Genomic DNA, 13,138 nt, shown 5'->3' on the forward strand with positions numbered 1-13,138 from the left:
GGGTCCTGCACCTGGGAAGGAAGAATGCCAAACACCAGTATAGGTTAGGGGCGGACATGCTGGGAAGCAGCTCTGAGGAGAAGGACCTGGGGGTCCTGGTAGACAGCAAATTATCCATGAGCCAGCAGTGTGCCCTTGTCGCCAAGAAGGCCAATGGCATCCTGGGCTGCATAGGGAAGACTGTGGCCAGTAGGTCGAGGGAGGTCATTCTCCCCCTCTACTCTGCACTGGTGAGGCCACAACTGGAGTACTGTGTCCAGTTTTGGGCTCCCCAGTTCAAGAGGGACAGGGAACTACTGGAGCGAGTCCAGCGAAGGGCAACCAAGATGATTGTGGGACTGGAGCACCTCCCTTATGAGGAGAGGCTGAAAGAGCTGGGACTCTTTAGCCTGGAGAAGAGAAGGTTGAGGGGGGACCTGATTAATGTTTACAAGTACCTAAAGGGTGGGTTTAAGGAGGACAGAGCCAGGCTCTTTTCAATGGTTCCCAACGACAGGACAAGGGGCAATGGGCACAAGCTAGAACATAGGAATTTCCGTTCAAATACACGGAAAAACTTCTTTACAGTGAGGGTGACAGAGCACTGGAACAGGCTGCCCAGGCAGGTGGTGGAGTCCCCTTCTCTGGAGATTTTCAAGACCCGCCTGGATGCAGCCCTGAGGGATGTGCTTTAGGCAATCCTGCTCTAGCAGGGGAGTTGGACTAGATGATCTCTAGAGGTCCCTTCCAACTCTGAAGATTCCGTGATTCCGTGATTCCGTGATTCCGTGAAAAGCTCTATATGCAGAGTTGTATCTGGACTAGCACTAAAAAAGATTAATTTCCCTTATGTGAAACAAATAACATAGAAGGACCTCTGTCTACTACTTTGCTATGACCATGTCACACAATCAAGCTCCACTATAAGGATTCCCCAACATTTTGTAATGTGCTTGGAGTGTCACGGCCTTATTTTTTATTGTAAGAAACTCACTAATGAATAGCCATATTTCCAGAAGTTGGACAAGATCAATAAAAGGACTTTGTTGCAGGACTTCTGGTAATCAAGTTACTTGTTGAAATGTCCAAACAGGGATTCAGGAGCTGAAAGAAAAATGTTGACATGAATTATTTGGCAGCTTCCTCTTGTATGTCAGAAAGATGCATTTACAGCAGTAAGTATCTGTTTCAAAGCTTTCATTTATCCTGAAAGATTTGACACCAGTGATGCCCCATAACTCTTTTCCTTATCAAAAAGAACAGAAGAAGTGTTTGTCCATTTTAGGAACTCTACTTTTTGTACGTGTCCATCTCAGCTTCCTTCTCCTGCAGAGGGCAGTCTACTTGAGTACACTTAGCAGGATAATTCCAGATAACAGTAAACAAACTGATTTTTTGATAACAAGGTATACCAAACAATTAGGGCTAGTATGGGTGTGCCTTTGTTTCTTGACTTTTTAACTGCCAGTAAGAGGCTAAATCTTGTATTACCATTTTTGAAACATTTGGACAAGTATGTCAGCAGCTGCCTGACACATGTTCTTAGCTTAGTTACTGAATTCTGTAGGATTTGAGAGTATTCCTGAATGAGGTCCTCCTACACAACTGACAATGCATCACGAAGCTGAAGTCAGTGTAGTTCTGCCTTACTGAAGCCCACAAAACCTGAGTCTGTATGCCTATACTTTTTCTTTATATGTGCAGCAGAGAATGCAGCAGTGTTGGCATAATCTCCTATTAGAACTGATCTGAAATGCGAAACTGTTTATATCATCACCATGACTTTGAATAACTTGCTTTGGTTATTTTTTTTCTTGCTTTTGGCATGTTTCTTTTTTTTTTCTTTTCATTGCTGAGCATCTGCCTAACTGCAGACATCCTCTCAAAAAAACTTACGTTGTCAGACGAATAGTCTCTAGAGATAAAAAAGAAGAGCTTGTAGGAAAATTTCTGATTGAAGAAATGCAGGAACAGGAAAGCTGAATCAATATCTGGGCTGAGAATGTTGGAAATGCACAGTCAGTCCTGAGGCTGGAGCATTGGATTTTGTACCTCTAGGATAGAACTACCCTACCTCTGGGATAGACCTACCTTTTCCCAAGTAACAAGTGAAAGGACAAGAGGAAACAGCCCCAAGTTGTGACAGGGGAGGTTTAGATCAGATAGTATTTCTTCACCAAAAGGGTTATGAAGCACTGGAAGAGGTTGCCCGGGGAAGTGACTGAGTCACCACCCATGGAGGTATTTAAAAGATGGGGTGTTTAGGGGCATGGTTTAATGGTGGACTTGGCAGTGTTAGGTTTACGGTTAGACTCAATGATCTTAAAGGTCTTTTCCTTTCTAAATGATGCTATGATTCTGTGATTCTAATTGTAAAGCTCTGGACCAGGGAGTGCTTACTGAGCCAGAAGCTCAGTTCTCTAAGATTAGAAGCCTTAAGCCGTAGGGAAATGAGGCCGTGAACGTAAAATTCCTGTAGCAAGTTCCCAGGGCATCTTCCTCAGAGACGTTTGTATCCGTATAACATTATTTTTGTCATCAGTTTCCTGTCAGTGTCTTGGCCAGTGCCATGTCAGTGTCATTTGCAGCCCAGAGTTTTTAGAGGTGGTTTTCCACTAAAAATATTGCATCATAGACAAAAGAGGGAAAGAATTGCCTGACTCTATAGAAGTTCATTTTATTTAACTATGAGATTAAGAGTATAAATCATCATTGTTTTTTCCATACTGCAAATAATGAGCAGCAATGAATCTAGTCACAGTGAAATGCAGCACTGGAATGGTCTGTGAATAAGATAGGCTCATTTACTTTTTAATAAAAATTAAAGAATCCAAGAGTAAGAGCATTTTACTGGTTTGATGGTTTCCTTGGGTTATGTTTTCAGAACATTAAAATGGTATTGGTGAGGAAGAAGTGGAGAATACGTAGGAATGGAAAGTAGACAATTGCCGAAAGAAGGATAGTGTGTTTAGTCTAGATCTAAAATAGCTATGCTAATGAACAGTGCTAGTGGGTCTCAAGCACACTCATAGCTGGACAGGAAAAATTATATCAGTTCTTCAGGTATAGAAGCTAAGGCATGGTGATGGCGAAAGGATTGCCAGTGTAACAATGAACATCCATAGTAAAGGTGAGAAGAAAATGTGGAAATTAATACTTTCAAGCCAGCACCTGGTTTTTGTGTCCTGTAAATGTATTAGTGGCATTTAAAACAGTCAGTGCCCACCCGCTGTTTAGATGAAAAGTTTGAACACTTTAAGTTATCTTAAATACTACTATGTCAGCTTCTAGTAATGCATAAAATAATAATTACTTGTTCTAAGTAAAAGTGTTAAACACATACTTGTGCAGTTTAGTGAAAGTATTTTGGTGAAAATGAGAGAATTATTTTGTACAGAAGTAGGTAGAATTATTAGAGATTATTATTTTCTGATTCAAGCCCACCACAGAGCTGAGTGAAGAAGTTCTGTCAGTGGGCTAGAAACAATCTCATAATTCATTAGGAGAAATTGATTGCCTCATGTGCCAAACCTCCAAAATGAATTTTCATTGCTGCCTCTGGCTCTTTGGCATTCAGTATGCGTCTGGGCTGCAAATAAACAAACCAAGGTGATGACTTTTACCTGTTTTTCAGCTGCCTTCTAGTTCAATTCTACTGTTACGTGGGCATGTTTTATATTGTGACATGGTAGTGCAAGAACACACTCAGAGGTTAAGAAGCTGTACCTTTTTTCCCCAAATAGTATTCTTTTAAAGAGTGCTATGCTGGTATGTCAAAGTTGTTTGAAGAATGACTGCAGTGTTGGCTTTTTTTAAGCACTTGGAAGTCTCCTTATTTGTTCTTGGAAGAAAATGGATAAACTTTAGGATGTCAGTAGTCATTTGATCCACGTCACAAGATTGAGTAGCAGATGGAAAGGATGGGAGGGTGTGTCAGGGTGGGTTGGTTACGGATGATTCAAGAACTGGCACTACACAACTACTTTGTTAGAGATGCATACTGTGATACTTCTAAAAAATGTTTTTCAAAGAAAAGCTAAGGAAGGTGAGAAATAGATAGTCTTGTTAAATCTGTCAAGAGGCCTGCACAGAAATGGCAACAAAAACCAATCCATATTCCCATGTCAGGACTCTTTTTGCTTTTTCACTTCTCTCAGGCTGTTATTATTTTCTAGCAATCTTGTGATACATGGCTGACTTTTATTCCTTAGATTACAATAATTTATTGCTGCACAAAAATCTATGCCTACTAATGAGCAAGTACTGATAAGAACTAAGAAACATACCTGCTAATTAGAAGGCTAGCAAATGATCTGATGAGCACTGAGTTAGCCAGCAAATGATTCATCAAATTATCAGAGGGACTTATGGAAGGAATGGCATAACGAGACAGACACTTTAAATGACCCAGTCCGGACTCTGCTCTATACGAAAAGAGATGAAGTAGGTTAACAGTTATCTAAAAGGATATCATATTCTAGAATTAAATTAATTGGTTACAGGGCAGGGATTAACAGAGAGTCTTCCAGACCTCTAATGTTAAAAAGAAAGTCTAAATGTTCTGTTCGACTGATTTCATTACAAACATCTTAAAGGAACTTCCTTTCTCTTGTGTACATTCTCAGAGATCAAAGATGTGAGGAGCAGAATTATTTCTTGGAGTTGCTTTGTTTTTACTAGCAATTATGATCTTGAATCACTTTATGTAGCAAGTCAAATACCTGCTGTTCCAAAAGCTTGGTTGTCGTGCTTGGTGGTTTTGTGGTAATGATGGCACTGGCTGTTATGTTTTCCCAACAATTTCATAATAGAATACTGGTATAAATTGATTATGATTGAGGAAAGACTTAATTGCAACCTTGGCTAACATTATCTATATTGGTTGTCTTTCGTAAGATAATTATTGTCACAAGTCAGGATATAAAGCTCTTAAAAAAAAAAAAAAGAAGAAAGGGAAGAAAAGGAAGAAAAGGAATAGGAAAGAAAAGGAAGAGGAAAAGAAGGGAAGGGAAGGGAAGGGAAGGGAAGGGAAGGGAAGGGAAGGGAAGGGAAGGGAAGGGAAGGGAAGGGAAGGGAAGGGAAGGGAAAATAAAAGTAAGGTATATTTTCAATCCTGTTTTGTCCTGGAAAACAGTGCCTTAGCATGTGTCATGGCTACTTGGGAAGACAAGTGTCATAACTTCGAATGCCCTCAATCTTCCTCTTCCTTTCCCTGGGCTTTTGTTGCTGAGCACAAACTCATATTGCAATGAATACCCTTTTTGTCAGTCATGGTCAGATGTTCTGGTTGCGTCCCCTCACAAATTTTTGTGCATCCCCGGCCTACTACCTGTGGGTGCAACACGAGAAACAGATAAGGCTTGGTCACTGTGTAACCACTGTTCAGCAACAGCTAAAACATCAGTGTGTTATCAACACTGTTTTGGTCACAAATCCAAAAAATACCACCGTATGGGCTATTATGAAGGAAATTAACTCTATCCCAGCCAGACCTAGTACAGATGCCAAAGCAAATTACAGAAATCAGTTGTGCAGTTGTCTGCCTTCTTCCCCTGCCCTTCCTAGGCTCTTGGAGGCCTTCTGCTGATGTTAAGAAAATAAAAAGAAGATAATTATCTAGTTGAAGAAATGGACAGGAGCAAAAGGCTGGGCAGAAGAAGAAAAATGAATAGGGAAGAGAATTTGGACAGATTTTGAGGAAGTAGAGGAAAAAATGAGTTTAGGTTTGAAAAGTAATGTGGTTGTGGGGAAAACACATGGTACTGAAGCATCCAGGAGCATATAATGTCTTTATTACTACAGATGTGATCAGCAACAGTACTCAAGCAAGATACTTTTGAGCCTCTCTGGCTACTTCTCCCCTACTCCGTGGGGAGTGGGGTAAACAGGACGTGGAGTGTATACTTTCTCACCAAGAAGTAACTATATTCTGTGTATTCCCTGCAGCCTTCAGAATGGGCATTTCTGCTATGTAAAGCTGTGATAGACCCTCACAAAACATAATATTGACCATGTACAGCAACATGCTGCAGGATCTGGGGGAGAAGGGACAGTCTTGAAGTAAGGGAGAAAGAAAAACCTGTGTTCCATAAAATATTTAGCCTGAAGGAGAATCCAGGACTCTGACAGAAAACAAAACCAAGAATTCATAAATCTTATGTTTTCCTACATGCTGAATATATGGGGAATTCACTGGAAAAGTGCTTATTTTGCATTGACTACAGGTCTAAATAAATAACTAGCTAACAACAACTTACTCTTTCTATTTAAATATTTGCTTGCATGTCATTGCTTTTCGTAGTCAATCTAAAGTTTCAGCTTAGCTGATGAATGAAGTGTGTGTCAATGTCACTCCCCATGATGGAAATGTGCATCTATTTTCTGAGAGAAAATAAAATGTTATGTTCCAAATTTGTCATAAAAATCACTAAAGTAGAAAATCAAGCACTCAAAAAATCAGGCGGTGCCAAAATTAGCTTTTTTGTGTGTTCTTAGGCTTATACCATAATATATATATATAGTAGGATAAATTTTAATGCCATGATCACATATTCTCTTAGAACCTTGTAGGCTAGACCTGCTTGTAGGATCAGTAAGGACTGTGTAGCAATGGTCATAGTCTTCTTCCCATTTCTTGCAGAACATGGAAGATGTTTAGCAAATACTTTTGAAGATTTGGAGTGAAACAACGATCTGATAATATACTCTTACCTTAGAGAAAACTTGCTTCTATAAAACCTGATGATAAAACATAGACATACTATATAACACTAAATAAATTGCTTAGAGAAAACTTTTTGTCCAGTTGTTGTTTTCCTTATTTTCTGAACATCCACTGTGAGCTAGTAGTGTTGCTTGCAAATATGTTGAGCTAAACTCTTGCAAATTAAATTCAGAGGAAAAAACATTTGATGATGTTAAGGGAAGCTTATCTGAAGTATTCTGAAATTCCTATTTCCCAAATTGGTCAAGCAAAGGTAGAGGCTGGTTTTCAGTTTATCTCATTGTGTCTCTGACTCTTGGCTATAAAAATGGGATAATTCCATCCTTGTATCTTCAGTAGGATTTATGGAGTTAAATTAACACCTGTGAAGCTCGCAGCTATTGAGATGATAAGCACCTAAGAAACACATATGAGGAATGTGGTCGTCAACCAGGGATCACAAAGCCGCTCTTGTCTCTTGCTCACTCCACTCCCCTTCCCCATCCTCCACCCCCACCCTTGGAAAGAAGAAGAGAATCAGAAGGGTAAACATGAGAAAGAAACTCATGGAATGAGATAAAAACAGTTTAATAATTAAAAAGAAATTTAAAAAAAACGTAAGAAAAGTAAAAAAACCCACAAAACAAAGAGAGAGGAAAATAAAACTCAAGAAAAACAAGCATTGCAAATGAAAACAATTGCTCAGTCCCAACTACGGATGCCTAGGCAGTCCCCAGGCAGTGGCCCCCTCACCAACCTCCCCCCACAGTTTTATTGATGAGCATGTCACATGGTATGGAATATCCCTTTGGTCAGTTGGGGTCAGCTGTCTCAGCTGTGTCTCCTCCCAGGTTTTTGTGCACCCCCAGCCTACTTGCTGGAGGGGTGGTGTGAGGAGCAGAAAAGGCCCTGACACTGTGTAAGCACTGCTCAGCAGTAACTAAAACATCAGTGTGTTATCAAGACTATTTTCAACATAAATCCAAAACATAGCCCCATACAACCTCCTATGAAGAAATTTAACTTTATATCAGCCAAAACCAGTATATTCTTCATCCCTTATTCCGTACCATCTATGTCATGCCTAGGTCCCACATTATCGCAACATGTTCTTGTTAACTATCATTTAGCCCCAATGTCTGTAAAATGTCTATAAATATCCATAAAAGGTTGATTAAGTTCATTGTGGTGTCTTGCACGGAGTTACTGGGCACCAAAACCAGCTCAAGTCTGGTCACTACTGGACTTGCACATCTTCTTGTGAAGTTCGTCCTTCATTGATTCGGGTGGTTTCTGCTATAATACGCAGATAATATGTAATAATATGCAACTCAAACTCAGTGTTACATTTTAAAAGTATATCCATTACAGTTTCTACCTCCAGCCCCTTTGGACTAGGCCATAAGGTTTAACATTGCAATTAATTTTTCCTTTTGCCTATATTTCATAGTTTTCCTGCTGCACAGTGACTTCTAGCACCTCCTCATTTCCGTTGTCTGATTGAGTTCTTTCAGGGGTGCTGTGTTGCCATAAAACTTGCTTTTCAAGTCTGAAGACAGTAGTTGCCAACTGTTCTACTTTTGATCTGTTGATCAGTAAGTGCAGAGCTTACTGGATGTCATAGCTATCTTTTACTCTGTGAAAGAAGCAACTGAAAGTGTTTTACAGACCATCTACCAATTAAATAACAGAATAGACTAATTCAGGTGGTGGCATTGTGGGAGAACCTATGAAAGTACTAATGTGGTGAAAATAAGAGATTTGATGGGGACTCACGAAAATGTAGGCTGCAAGATAATGAGCAGTCAAAAATAGAACCAGGGGCAGCCAGGCAAGCACCTTCAGCACAAGTCTGTAAGAAAGCCAAAGAAGAGGTCTTTATTACATAGAGAAATAGGTGAAAAGAAATATTTATAAATTAAAAGGAAGAAAAAAAGAATTACTGAGTTCAGAGGAAATGTATTATGTCAGTATTTGGGTTTTTTTTTTTGGTGAATTATAAGGTCCTTATGTTCCTAATTAAAAATATATAAAAAATTTGTTCTTTGGGGACACTAAGGTTGAAAGGCGATGAGGCTGTAATTTTAAAAAAGCATAAAACCTATCACCTGACAGAGTAAAAAAGCAGAGTATATCCTAGTTAGGATGCACAATTTGATGTAAATTACTCTCTAATTAGCACACTTCAGTTCTTGTAAGCAAACATAAAGGGAACTTTCCTGGTGTTGAAAGAGATTTCTGTTCTATTCAATATACATTAAAAAGCAGTGTAATTTAAACATTTTAAAGGATATAATCCTAAATTGAGATCAACATTACAGCAGTCAGTTAGACAACACAAAAAAAAAAGAAAAAGTGTGCAGTTCAAGTTCATGCAAGCAAACATGAGTTGACATTGGTTGCTTCTGTGAACTGGTACGCAGACGTTGTCGTGTATGCCATTTGAATGTATTAAGACATTTTGCCTACACTTTAGAAAAGTTGAAACAAGATGGTGAAGTAGTTCCTTGGCTACATCTCAAGTGGTGGCAGAACTTTTTAAACTGAATAGATTTTGCCATGTTTTATTGGAAATTGTTGTGGTTTTGTTTATGCTTTTTCATCAATTGCTAAGGTCATCATGTAATGATTGAGAGGTGTACATTAGAAGCTGACTTTTGAACTGGGTTCTGTGATTGACCAGCATATTAAAACTTTACATGGTTGTTTTAATTGATCTTTTATCATAAAATTTTTATTTCCTAAAGTTGATCATTGTTTAGTGTCACGTTTTGCCTTCGTCTCTTTCCTTTTTCAAAGGCAGGTTTCTTATGGGTTATTAGCGTAGACAATCTTTAGATTTTGCTGGGTGTTATGAGTCTGTATTTTTCTTGATTAATCATAAGATCACATACAGTTAAAATGGCTTTACAAGAAAGTCTTAACTAACCTGTACGCTCACCATCATGGTTTTATCTTTCTTTCTGACTTTAGTTCAGAAACCACATTTTTTCAGTAGATCATAAATATACAAAATATGTAAATTCACTCATTCCTATGAATTTTGAAATTATAGTGTTATTTCCATATCCGTGTTAAAGAAAGAAGAAAAACTATAAATACCAAATAAAACAAGAATCTTTGTTCCTACTTAACTATCCTTGTGCTGACAGTTCAAAATATATACTGCCCCAATAACTTTATCAGGCATTCCAAATTCTTTCTTTTTATCACAAACCTTGTATTATGACGTATTATGATACACTAACTTAATATATATTTTATGTATGTGTACAATCTGTCTGTCCCACATTCATGTTTTACTGCTGTGAATGTTGGAGCTGAAAGGTCTTTAATGTGCTGATGCTGTGTGGTTTGATTTGTATACTTCAGTAAACGCTTTAGAGGCAGCAGAAAGATGGCCAACGCTAACCCTTTTGCTTTCCATATATTTCTTGCATTTCTGAAACTGATTTTGATGTTCTGTTGTTTGCTGTTTACCTTTATCCATCTGGTAATTAGGATCTCATAGAAGTATCATCTCTACCCTCATGTAACTTCATACCGCACAATTTAAGTTTTTTATTTTTACCAAACTGGTTAGTAGTATTTTTGTCTTTCATACAGTGATTTTAAGTATACCTACATTGAGATACATGTCCTGTTCCATCTTCTCCACAGAGCTAGACAAATATGAGCTTCTTGGCCTCTATTTGACTTTCTAATAGTTCTCATTATATGACAGAGTCTGGGTCCAAAGAAAAATGTCCTTTGTCCTCAGCATGCTGTTCCTCATCCTTGTATATAAGAACATTTATGTAATCGTTTTTGGATCTCTCTTTGAAGCACTTTGCATCATCAAATCTCTTGTACTTTGTGTCAATCTTTCCCCCAATATCTTCTGAAGCTCTCGAAGCTTCAAAAGTAATCTTCCTTATTTACTTATATTGTGGATTTCTCAGTCATTCTATCTAAGGTTGCAATTTGTTTGATCCCTCTCCCCCCTGCTCCATTTATTGTTGCAAATCTCTTAGCAGACCATACTCTTAAAAGAACCACTGGTTTTAATTCCAGTCAGGAAACCTGGGCTGGATGAAAAGACTGCTAGGTGGGCAGAAAACTACTTCCACTGTTGGGACCAAAGTGTAGAGGATGGTGTGTCTCAGCATCTGGCTGACAGCTGGTAACGAGCACATCGCCATGAGGGGTTGATCCAAGAGCCCGCGCTGAAGTGCAGATTTCGGTACCCAGGCAGGAGAAGCCGAAGCACCGGCACAGGCTGGCAACTGACTGACTGGGTCACAACCCTGCTGGAAAGGAGCTGGGGGCTTCAATGGACTGCAGGGTGGAGAGCAGCCAAACAGAGCACTCTTCCACATAAATAAAAGAAACTCTGTGCCAAAGTGACTGCAGCTAGTGGATCAAAGGGAACACCGGGAGCCCCAGGAGGCGGCTGCCAGGCTGTTCGGGGCCTAGAGCACAGGACCAGTGATGAGGCGGGTAGAGCTTGAGGGGGCAGAGCTTACTGAGTCTGCTGTGGAGGAGGTGAAAGGCGATCTAAAGGCAGCCTGCAGCTACTTGAAGGGCAGTTGCAGAAGACAACAAATTTAAACTCTCTCAGCGGTGGCATGCTGTTTAAGGAGGGGCAAGGGTCCCCGAGTCGGAGGTTCAGATTGAACATCAGGAAAATCTTCTTTACTGGAAATGTGGTGCAGCACCGGAGCAGGTTGTCCACAAAAGCTGGGGAATTTCTGTTGTTGGACATTTTTGAGATTCAGACAAATCTGTGGCTGATGTGATCTGGTGTGGATGATAGTTCCATTTTGAACGTGATGTTGTTGGACTGGACAACCTCACGCGGGCCCTTCCAAACAGCATTTCTATGATCCTGTGAGTAAACATAATGCTTTTTACAACTGTGTTCCCAAATAAGGCAAAACTAGCAATACATGTTTTTCTTCTGTTTTGCCAAGATGAGTAAAGTCAGTATCATCGACATTTCCTGGTTTAGGTGCCTGCGTATTTGTACCTGAATTGGTGGCCTCTTTTTACACACATTGGTTTGATTTTCCATTGTCATCAAAATATACATTTGGTGCCTATTGTTTGATTTCTCCAAAGCTTGGGTTTAATATTTGGGTTGGAATTCTTCCCTTATGGCTTTCTTTATGCCACAATCTTCTGCCTCTCTAATTTTTGCGTATGAGTTAAAGAAGAAGTTGCCCAGTGAGTTCGTTTTCTCAGTTCAGCTATCTCATTCTCATTGTCTGTGGCTGCAATCAAGGATTTTTATGATTTTCAGAGCTGCCAAAATATCATCTGATGAAGTGGATCAAATAACCTCATGTGATGGTTTATTTTTATCTCTGGTATCAGCATTTTTCATTTCTTGCAGAGTTATAATTAATTTCATTATTATTTTTTAATTTATTCAGCTGTCTTGAATATCCACTATGCACATGCAGAAAATACAAGCCTGAAGTTAAACTTCTCCCTGGATGACTATAACACATTAATTCTTGTAGTATTTTCACAGTGATTGATTTTGCTGCTGATGTGCTTCAGAGTACATGCATTAATGCATATCATTTTATATTTTTTTTTTCTTAAACTGCATTACAGCTAGATTAAGAAAAATAGCTAAATTATGAATTTAGATTTTGTGATTAAAAATTTAATTAGAAATAGTTTGCTCACAGCAACTGCTCAAGCTCTGAGTATAAATGAAGCTTATTAATATTAGTCATCATGAAAGATGTTTCATTAATGGCTCTCCCTGTGCACGCAGAATAAATACATTGCTGTGCAAGTTTTTCTTGCAGGTGCACATCAGTCCTCATGAGACAGGTCAAACTGAAGGCCCTGTCTGTGCCATAACTGGAGGTGTGATTGTAAATTATGAACATAGTCTACCTTGCTTTATTTTGTATACCATGTATACCATAATATACATGTGAACTCTAGTTTGGCAGAGGCGAATACTTGGTGTACCTGTCTAAAGCATTTTATTGGGACTATGAAGCTGTTGATTCCTGAGCTGGGTGGAATAGTTATATAGCTATATATGCTGTATTCCTAATTCTTAGTTTAGATGTAGAAATATTTAGACTTGCTCAGGGCTTGCGTTTCTTCACAGGAAAGTAATCAAGGCAATAGGTGCAGAGAGTGTTATTTGTGTTGGGGGATTTATCAAGTAATGGCAAAAGACTGTAAGACATGGAGAAAAAAAGCCAATTTCTTCTCATGGGATGGGATTTGGGACAGCTAAGAGAATTTAAGCTGAATTTTCTGCTGTTTCCACTTGAGAAGTGTATAGTTGCAAATCTCTGACTACTATTTTTATTTTACTATTGGTATTTGTACTCTCACTCATTCCTAAAGGTAGATAACTTGCAGGGAAACAAACATATTGTCAGAAAGAAATTTGTGTAATGCAGAGCACTTTGTCCCCTATACGGGTATTTTAGATGGCAGTGT

General features: G+C 39.0%; 1 protein-coding gene across 2 annotated transcripts in view; it reads left to right on the top strand.

Annotated features, from left to right (window-relative positions):
* PDE4D (phosphodiesterase 4D) overlaps positions 1 to 13,138 on the top strand; it is a 624,128-nt gene that overhangs the window by 167,686 nt on the left and 443,304 nt on the right. The window lies entirely within an intron of this gene.

The sequence above is a fragment of the Rissa tridactyla genome, chromosome Z, assembly GCF_028500815.1.
Source record: "Rissa tridactyla isolate bRisTri1 chromosome Z, bRisTri1.patW.cur.20221130, whole genome shotgun sequence".
NCBI lineage: Eukaryota > Metazoa > Chordata > Aves > Charadriiformes > Laridae > Rissa > Rissa tridactyla.